Source organism: Gavialis gangeticus, unplaced genomic scaffold (genome assembly GCF_001723915.1).
Source record: "Gavialis gangeticus isolate Ggan-Ray unplaced genomic scaffold, GavGan_comp1, whole genome shotgun sequence".
NCBI classification, from domain to species: Eukaryota; Metazoa; Chordata; order Crocodylia; family Gavialidae; genus Gavialis; species Gavialis gangeticus.
Genome location: NW_017729031.1, coordinates 32436224 through 32446498, shown reverse-complemented (window position 1 = coordinate 32446498; position 10275 = coordinate 32436224). Strand labels below are relative to the sequence as shown.

The window sequence follows — 10275 nt, the reverse complement described above, 5'->3', positions numbered from 1 at the left end:
AGCCCTACCATCCCGCCAAGAGCAAACAGCAAATTGCATGACAATATGGTGCTTTCCCAATTCATGAAGGCAATGCTCCACTTAGTGTCAGGATGTCATATCAAGCTAGCAACACTTTTTGTCTTTGGATTTTTTTTTTCTTCCCATCTCCAGTGAACAGTTAAAATAAATTCTGTCTCATTTTCTGTACATGGCTGAAGGCACCAAGCTAAGAGAGACCCATTAGCATGGTCAGCGCTTCCACTGTAGCGATCATCTTGCAAAGAATTAGCTTATTATTGAGATGATTTGCAATTTAGTCCCCATGTAAGCTGAGACTTAGAAGAAGTATTTGCTTTGCACTGGGGTCCTGCTACGCTGCTGGTGAGAGAACTGTTCACTGGAGGCGCCTTTTATGCGTTAACAAAAGAAATAATCTAAATTAGCAATTTTGCCAATGCAGTACTAGTAGATGTAAAAATAGAGAGCAAGCCTTGGATACTTTCAGGAAGATGAAATAAAATGAGACATAAAAAGAAAACTATTTAACGACAGCACAGAATATTCCAATAAACCTATTTATTTGATAAGCAGACTGCAACTGTCAGCCTTTTATCATCTGCAGAAATGCACGATGGATCTCCACTGTTTGCTTACAATTCAAAACCTTCCTCCTTCAATCAACATTAGCATTTTTGCTCCAGTGAATATAATGACACCAGTTGCTAGCAACAAGCTCAGATCCCCCTTTAGGTAGTCCTAATCTGTGACAATCCAGCCATGGGCCTCAATGGCATATGCATGTAGCGCACATACGGAGTGGTTCAAGGCTGTTAAATGTCCTTCCTCTTTGAGCTTGCCTAAAGGAGAGAAAAATTACCCCTGCTGAGATGGTACATGCGGAAAGCTGTAGCAAAACACTGTGGGTTTAATTTTAGCTACTGTGAAAGAAAATTAGAATTTACTCCTATGCATTTTGTACAGCCACTCGCTACTACAGCTGCTCAAATGAGGCAACTCTGGAAGGTTTATTAACTCCAGTACTGATGACTGGTCACTTCTGCACTCCTGAACCACAGAGCCTGGAGTGCGGTTGAGCCCTCCTTTCCCATACCTCATTCAATTTTTCCATAATAAGCAGATAAAGTCATTACTTGGCTGGAAGGACCCCAATCCAACACGTGCTTTCGACCCGTTATCTACCTTTCTGATTCCCTGGCTTTTCTTTTTCTGCTGTGTAAACAAAGCTTGTTCAGAAAAAAAATAATAAAGTTCAGCAAGTTCCTAGAAAAGTGCTGAGATGGCTACTGCCCACATTCACTGTTCGTGCTAAACGAGTTAGGACCCAAGATGAAGGAATGACTCAAATGCCGTATTGAAGCAGGCAAGTAAAAGCATCTCGGTCCAGATCCCAGCTGATGGGCGAGTGTGACTTGTTTGCTGCAGAGTGGCTGCCAGACATCATTAATGTGAGAGCACTTCATGCAAATGCAGCCTGTCACACCAAGCCATGCGAACCTCCAGGACCACCCAGATTCCAGGTTCGCCTCTTTTCGGTCACCGCACATTATTCTGGGGACATCTACTCGGCACGTGGAGATCGGCACTGGCCCGATTCGATGTCCTGATCCCAGTAGACCCTCTGCCGTGATCTACGCTCTCTGAAGTTCCTCCCTACTGACTTCAGACCAAACACCTGCTCTTTTTACTTCCTTTGCCGTAATTAAAAACCAGCATAGCAATCACCCGGCAGCCAACTCCAGATATTCTGATCATTACTGGTTTTACACCGCGGTCAATCCAATGACTTCACAGGAGTTGCTTCCTCCTCTAAAACCCCCTGGTCATGAGGTCTACTTCAAAGTTACACTTTAAATGGATTGAAAAGTACAGGAATGATCACTACAAATTCCTCACTTTACCCACAGAAAAATACAATAGAGATGGCAAGGGCAAAAGTTTGTCCCTGGTGCAACTAGGTGGCATTATTCCCCCTGGGATGGCTAGCCCAGCCATGCCAGGATCTCTTCTAGGGCTAAGAAGTGAATTTGTCTTGAATGACACTTGAGGCGCATGACTATCCTGCCAGATGAAGGTCTTTACCACCAGGTGTGTGCATGTGCAGCACCATTATTAATATGTATAACATGGACATGAGCCAGCAATGCAATGCCGCAGCCAGCAAAGCGAACAAAACTCTGGCTTGCATCGACTGATGCATCTCAAGCAAGACGCAGGAAATCATCCTCCCACTTTACTCAGCCCTGGTGAGGCTGCAGCTGGAGTCCTGCATCCAGTTCTGGGCTCCGCGCTTTAGAAAGGACGTGGAAAAGCTTGAGAGCATGCAGAGGACAGCCACGTGTATAGCTCAAAGACAAGAGAGCAGGCCTTATGAGGAGAGGCTGAAAGCCATGAGACTCTTCAGCCTGGAGAAGCGCAGGCTCAGGGGTGACTTGGTGGCAGCCTATAAGTATCTAAGCGGTGTTCGCCGGGAATGGGAGGACATCTGTTCACCAGGGCACCCCAAGAGAAGACAAGGTCCAGCGGTCACAAACTGCTGGAAGACCATTTTAGACTGGACATAAGAAAAAACGTCTTTACCCTCCAAGTCTCCAGAGTCTGCAGTAGACTCCGCCAGAAGTGGTGCAAGCACCTACTCCAGATACCTTTAAGAAACGCTTGGATGCTCATCTTGCTGGGGTGATCCTGCCCCTCGGGCAGGGGGCTGGACCCGATGATCTCACAAGGTCCCTTCCAGCCCTAATGTCTATGAAACTATAACACTATTTAGTGCTGCAAAGAGCCAAATTCAACCCCGGCTGTGTGCTGGCTTCTCCCAGCACAAACCCTGCTGGACACCCCCAATAGCGGAGACTGAGTCAAAGACAGCAAGGCCAACATCAGCCCCATGTCTTATATTGGAAATGAATGCAGCATGCACTGCCGCCTTAGACTTGGCACCTACCCACACACATCGCTCCCCGAGCCCTCCTGTCCTCCAGCTTCCCAATATTGGCAAAAGCATCCATCACCCCCCTGGGTGCCAGGGAGCCCATGTGCCAAAGGTGGGAGGTACTTTAGTCTGAGAAGGACCGTGCCCCGTGACAGCGCCTTGGGATAGATGCCCTCCCATGGGGGCTGAAGGCTCAGACCGGCCACGGGAAGTTTTTCGGTGACTCTTTCTGAAGGGTTTCAAGAGTTAACAAGCTGCCGGCTTCTCTTTCAAACTTTAGCAGCATCTGGATTTTACACGGAGAGGTGTTTGGAAGCAGTATCTGATCTCGAGCTCGAAACAAAAGAGCTTATTTCCCCTTATCTGTTGAAGAATCCGGTAAGCCTCTTGGGCACATACTTGAAACTCGTGTAAGTCTATCAAAACCCCTGCTGGAATTGCAGGAGCCGGAAGAAAGCAAGAGACAGGAGGGGAAAGAGCGGCTGTTAAACAGACTGCTCTCAAAAAGGGCTTTAGCAACAGGCACAGGTCCCCAGAAAACCTTTGAGAGGGGAGGCAGGACACTGCAGTGGCTAGCACGATCCTGGGGACTCGGGCTGGCTGGATTTTGAACTCTTTGCCTACCTCTCTTTCCCCATTTTTTCAATGGAGCGGGGGGAACGATCTGGGGATGAAATAAAAACCACACTAGTTCACAACACGCCAGGTCCTACCTAACCACCCCTTCGAAATCAATGCGAGATTGCCTGCCCAGGGGCTGCACAACTGAGCCCTGAGGGGAGATGCCGCGATGATACACCAGGAGAACAAGAAAGGCCCTGACGTTCGGGAGGCTGGAGCAATGTCTCCGGGCGGCTGCAAAGCTGCACTTCCCCGGCTCATTGCTGCCGAGGGGAGTGGAAGCACGTCCCTCCTTTGCAGATGCAAAGATTTCTTCATCACAAGACATCGGGAAATCGCTTTTGCTTTTTCTCTCCCCCTCGCGACCAAAAAAAATTCCTCTTTCGGTCTTTCAGAGGAGGCTGCTTCTACCAGGGGACAGGCGCGCTCAATGCGGCAGATACGGCAGGCAGGAAGGCTCTCCGCTCCTCTCCTCCCCCCTCCCCCTTCGTCCTACCTGGGGAATTCAGCCGCTGCCAGAGAAACTTGAAAAGCTTAAAAAACAAAAAGGAATAAAAGTTGCCTTGTGTGGCCCAGAAATAAAAATTGAAAAAGTGAGACTACCTGTCTGGTCCCCATTAGCTCTTCCATGTGCAACCAACTCAGGGCTATGGAAAGAGAACCACTGTTATACATAACAATGTTATATATTAAGAAATAAATCAAGAAGAAATAAGTAAGTCCTCACTCTTCCCCCCTCAGGGTGCATTTGGAAGGAGGAATAAACCCCCCATGGAGTTGGGTATATGAACATGGCACGGGTGGCCTCCCTCTGAAAGACTGGAGGGGCTGTTTCACCCTGGGGTGCTCTCACTCCTGCCCTTGCATCACCTCTCGATGCATCCCCTGGCTCCCCTTCCCTGTAACGAGTGAGGCAACACAAAGAAGCATTGAGGTCGTGCCGATTTTAGTTGAGCAAAATTGCATGCCCCCCCCCCGCCCCACCCGCCAACATAAATGAGCGGTGTGTGGCCTGGGTTTCATTTGCAACTGTAAATGAAACAGGCCCACGACTGCGTTCATAATCCTCCTTAATTGAATTTCTGTGACAAAACCCAGACAAAATTATTGCCCTCAAGTTAGCAGCTTGCTTGAAGTAGCCAAGGGCTCCTGGGAAGCTTTAAAACAAATGCCGGGCAGGTTTTAGCAGCTGCAAGGCAGCTCTTGGGTGTCAGTAGTGGATTTTGCAACGGGTGAGAGAAGAGGTATAAAGCCGAGGGGAACCAGGTCCTTCAATACCGGGGCTTGAGAGATGCCATGAAAGCAAGAACAAGGTATTTGGGAAGTGCCTTGGGTGGGGAGCATTGCTGGCCAGCGCCTTCTAGCATCCCAGCTACTGGGAAGAGAAAATCACTCACAAGCTGCTGTGGTTACAGAAGGGGGCTGCATTTGCCTTGTCTGCACTTAGGTCAAGACCTACCGACAATATTGACGGGTTTCTCCTTCAAAAAGCAACTCTCCTTAGAAAAAGCCAAATAGCTTCCCTGGAACATAAAGTCACCTTATGTAGCAAATCCAGCTCTTAATAAGGCACAGAGTATAAACTACAATGTTAGGCCACTTCTAAAGTCTTCCGGCTTATATTCATAAATGTGAGAGCTACTCTTATTGGAAATACCATGGCAATAAAGGCCCCGCTTGAAATTGCTTCTGGAGTACGAAAATTAAATAAAGCCCCTTATATGACTGCACATTAATGTGCGTTATTTCTTCAGATGATGAAAGCGCGCTCTTGAAGGCTGCGCCCAAGCTTCCTTGGGCACTGGCTTGCGTTTGCAGTTGCCACGTCTTGTGTCGTGCCCACTAATTTGGGCACAGACAAGTATTTGGAGCCAGTCTTCTTTTTTCCATCAAAAGCCCTACATTTACCATTCAGATGCAAACTGCTGAAGTCAGATATTATGGATTAAAGTCCACCCACCTATTGTGATACCCAGGACATCCAGGGGTGCTTGTGGACCGATGACAAATAGCACCTTCAGCAACTGATGCCGTCAGACCACAGCAGCCCCAGCCAATGCCCAGTTGCCTTCACACTGGCAAATTCCCCTAGGTTGGGGAGTGGGTGGACGGGGTTTCGGTAATGGAAAGGGATGCTGTTGCAGGAGACGCAGAAGATGGAGCAGTTGCAGGGCTCAGAGAGCAGAGGACAGACCCGGCTTTGGTATTGAGATCCAGTGCTGCACATCCCCAGCACCGTACCAGGACCCCCCAGGGCAGCCAGACGGCCTCTTGTCTGCGCTGGGATTGAGAGCTGAAGCCGGAAAAATGGAGGAATTCAACAGGAGACATTTCCCATCCTCCCAGGGAAGCAACGGGGCGTGGGGGGATGATGATCAGGCCTTATTGTCTCTCCCCAGCGCTCTCTCCGCTCCACGTTGCCCAGAAATTTCCCTGCCACCTGTTCTGGAGAGTCTGCTGATTAGCCCTCGGGTCCCCTCCTACAAATTTCGCCAATAAACCACTGGTGGCTGGAGGTAACCTTTCAAACGGCATCTTTTTATAGCTTATGAGCTCTGTTTTTCCCCAGGCCACGAGCGAGCAGTGCAAACACCACCCAGAGCAAAGTGAGATGGAAATACAGCTACGCGCACAAAATGAGAGCAGGAGACCAACATCCTCAGGAACGGATCTAGGGATGAAACCATCACCGTGCTGTGCCGCTATGGTAGCAAAGGAAAGGAAAGGTGGGGGGGAAAGAGTAAAAAAAAGGTGATGAAATGCTTCAAGAAAAAGCAATATATTTTTATGTACTTGTAAAACGCATTGGCAGGGGCTTTTCTGGTTAATTGCTTTCATCTTATTAAACTCAAAGCCTATTTGTAGCAGCCCGACCTTTCCAAGCGCAATTCCAGTTCCTGCTGCGCCCAAAGCCGGCATAGCGCCGCACCTGCAGAAAGCGAAGCAATGCATCCCCAGGCCCGTCAGCTGGAAAGCAAAACCTTTGCCACGCCGAGCAGAGGGGGACTGGGCTCTCAACTTCTGCAAACCGCCTCCTGAAGAGGACAACCCGCCTGGGGCAATCTGATAACCCTTCCCGCGTGACTCAGTCCTTTCCTACCTTCCTCTGAACTTGCCAGACTCATTGCTTTCCCCTCTTTAGGCCACTCCCCCATTCATTAAATAGTCCCTCTGTCTCACTTGCCAAAAACCTGCCAATGGGCCCCTCGTTTTTACAGAAGAATAGCCCCGTTTTTACCAATGGGAAAGAGCCTCTAATGTACCATGGACAGAGTACAATGAAGCATGGTAATCTGCCTACGTTAATGATGCTACTCCACATTGCTCCGCACAAACAACATCTTGAACGGCTAAATGACACCCGGTCCTTCCTGATCGTGCCGAATATAAAAACCGGAGAAGCGACGCCGAGTTCCACGCGCCGCGGGGTCAAAGAGCCTGCCATGTCCCACGTTTCCAGATGCAACCAGCAACTCTGGGTAGAAAACCCGCCGAGAAGTGCAAGTGATTTAAAAATCAGTGAATAATAAAAACGGCGACTGGTCAGAATCGCGCGCCCCCGTTGTCATATGCCATCGCACGTGCGCCCACACATATAGGTATATGCAACTGTTGCTCCGCACAGTGGAAGCATCACTGAATAAGTAGAAATAAAATCTGTGATACGTTATTAAAGGAGCAAAGACCAAATTATAGCTAGGAAAAACTCAACAGATATCGTCTTCTGATACCTTCGCTTGATTTTTCCATGATGAGCCTGTCTCAGGAGATGGCCCGACTCGGCAAAGCACTTAGCACCTTTGCTAAATTCATCCTGGGAAGTACTTCACACCCTCAACCCCCTCAGGAGGGCCCAGCACATCTCCCAATTCCAGCCTCAGGGTCACGTGGCTATTGGTTGCTCAAAGGCGATGCCTCCTCTTGCTTAAGAACAACAATCAGTCGGACAAACTTTGCTCTCAGATAGACACGGGTAAATATGGCACAAAAAACCCCTGATATGACAGAGGGAGTAAATGTGGAGAAACAGGCACCAACAGGCTTGAAGAGGAGAAGCTGCTTAGTGCACTTACTGTCTCGACAAGTCTCACTGCATTTACAAAAACTGAGCAACGATATTTGTAATTCGGCCCGTGCAAATCAAGAAAATAGTTGCTATTTTTATGACGGGAATTTTCATTCTCAGGCAGTTCGTTAAAACCAGATGCAGCGCAACTTCTGACAAAGACTTTGGCAAGGTTGAATTGGACCATATACTGATATATGTTCCTAGGACTTGGGCCTCCTCTCACATATATTAGTGTAAAACAGGAGTAAATGTACTATGCTCAGTGGAACCAGTGAAGCGGGACACGAGCCCCCATAGCTTGGGACGATTTCTTTAGCCATTTTTAATGAGTAATGTAGAGTATTTTAGGACCTTAAAAATGGCTGAAGTCATCTGTAAGCTCTTCATTACTGCCAATGAATATTAACTTCTGCCGGAGAGGTTTCTAATGATTATGCACTGCACACCACAGCATTTGGTTGCTGTATCGTATGAGCGGACTTTCTTAAGACAGCCATAAAGGTAAAAAAAAAAAAGGAAACACTTTAGGACTCTCTTAATATGTGTTTACTCAACAACCCAGAACAGCACTGAAGAGCAGTGTTCGAGTCCGGCACGCAGCATGTTAAAGGTTCCCCAACATGTTTTATTGCTAAGCCTTTCTTTGCTTGATCCAATTTTTAAAAAAATCCCTCTTTTATACTAAATGAAAGAAATTCTTACGTTTCCTGGAGGAATCATTTCTGTGCCCTTCATTCTGGGTCCCATTTTTAGGCCTTGGTAAGTTGAGAGTGTGACTTCACTAGCAAACTATAATGTATATAAATGTGAGAGCTATTTGTATTGGAAATACCATGGCAATAAAGGCCCTGCTTGAAATTGCTTCTGGAGATAACTGGGGGGGGGGGAAAACGGGTGATCTCAGGGCAGGCCCCATGCTTCGGTCTTTACTCAAACTGAAGACAAATCCTCAGCCCAGGACGCCAGGATCTAACCTGTTATTGGTACTTTCCTCACATAGGGTCCCCAGGAAAGCAAACAAAAATTGTGTGCATGAAAGAGCTGCAGGGTCAGGTGCAATCCAGAGTCTACTGGTTGGGTGTCAGGTAGTGCCCAATTCGGCTCTCAATGTAACCGCTAAGGGGCATATAGCAGCACACACAACACAACTATACCTCTAAAGGTTGATAGTAACACCTATATATTTTATTTAATCTGGGGTTTTTTATACTTCTGTTATTGTCGGGTCTTTTCCTTGAGCTCTTTCCCATTCGATCTCCCGGAGAAAAAAAAAACAGCCGCGGCTATTGATTAAATCACAATTTTCAATGGCTGGTGATTGAGTTATACGATACCACCTGCGGAAAGCCATCAGCCACAACTGAAATGAAGGGTGGAATTAGTGCTCTTTGTTGCAGACAGTTTGGATGTTGAGTATTTGACTGAACTAAATGGGGAATTGAACAAAGCAGAATGAATTGATTAGAAGGCGCTACAGAAAGCACAGGAAAAACAAAATCACAAAAACACACAGTTAACTAATTCACCCAGAAATTAGAGATGGGACCAGCCAATAAACAACAAGAGGAAATTTCCTTTTATAACACTCTCCAGCCCAGGACTAACAAGTCTGACTCAGTTTGTGTCACACACAGATTTTTCTGCCAGGCAAAGGGAAGGACGTTTCTTGGTGGAGCAGGATCTTTCTTCCAGCAGGGAAGTTACTTAGAAATGCAACAAAATTCAGGCTGCTTGCCCAAAAGTGCACATCCTCCTCCCAAAAAGGCGAGTAAAACTGTAGCAGAGTCCAATTCTGGCACAAAGATGGGCTGATCAGCTCGGTTAGCACGGGACCAAACCCTAAGTCAAATTCATTCCTGGTATGAGACCACCTTCACCTGCCACTGCAGGGTCCCATGCTACCCCAGCCCCTCGGTTCCTCTATGAGCACCTCAAGGGCCTCCACTTCCCCGTGCCTGGGAATGCCATGCCAAATTTTGGTGCCGCATCCTTGCATTTCCTTCGCCTAGATATCAGCACTATGTTTTCACTGTTACCTATCTGTGGCCTTGCAAGCAGTACTGACAGAGGTGCCGGGCATTTTACATCGAGCTAAAGGAGAGAACCTTTAAACTGCACCAGCGCTTTCCTTTCCATTTCAAAACTTCGTGATCTTAAAGGTTTTTCCTTTTAAGCTCCCCACAGGTAGGATTTCAGAAAAAGAAGGCAGGATCTAACAAAGACCAGAAGAGGATATAACCACAGTGTTTGGGGGGTTTTTTTGTTAAAGTTGCAATAGTGTCTTAAATACTTACTGCCTCAGCATCACTGGTGTGTCACAGTCAAACGCATACCCAGGGGAAATCCTGTTGTAACCTGAGGGAAAGACAAGAAAAAGTGGTTAGTCTGGTGATGACACATGATGCTACACCTCTGCAGGACGAAGCAGACGTTAGCAAAGAACTTTTACCTAAAAAAAAATCTCATTTACAAAAAAAAAAAAGCTCTTGTATTTTACATTTCAGGCAATAGAGCAAGGCAAATACTGCAGTAATATTTCTACTGACATTTAGGTTTTAAAAAGTGATTGGACTCCACTCTGTTTTTTGCATTTGTTTTCTACAAACTTGCCGGCCAATATATGCAGTAGAAAGGTTACAAGTGTGTGGAAAAG

General features: G+C 47.1%; 1 protein-coding gene across 2 annotated transcripts in view; it reads right to left on the bottom strand.

Moving 5' to 3' along the window:
• The window catches only part of SEMA5B (semaphorin 5B), a 310450-nt gene extending 300470 nt beyond the window's left edge, over positions 1 to 9980 (bottom strand). For both annotated transcript variants that reach the window (XM_019522582.1, XM_019522583.1), the window contains exon 1: positions 9917 to 9980. The gene's annotated coding sequence lies outside the window, so the exon portion shown is untranslated. The remainder of the gene's footprint in view (positions 1 to 9916) is intronic.
• Positions 9981 to 10275: the final 295 nt, after the last annotated feature.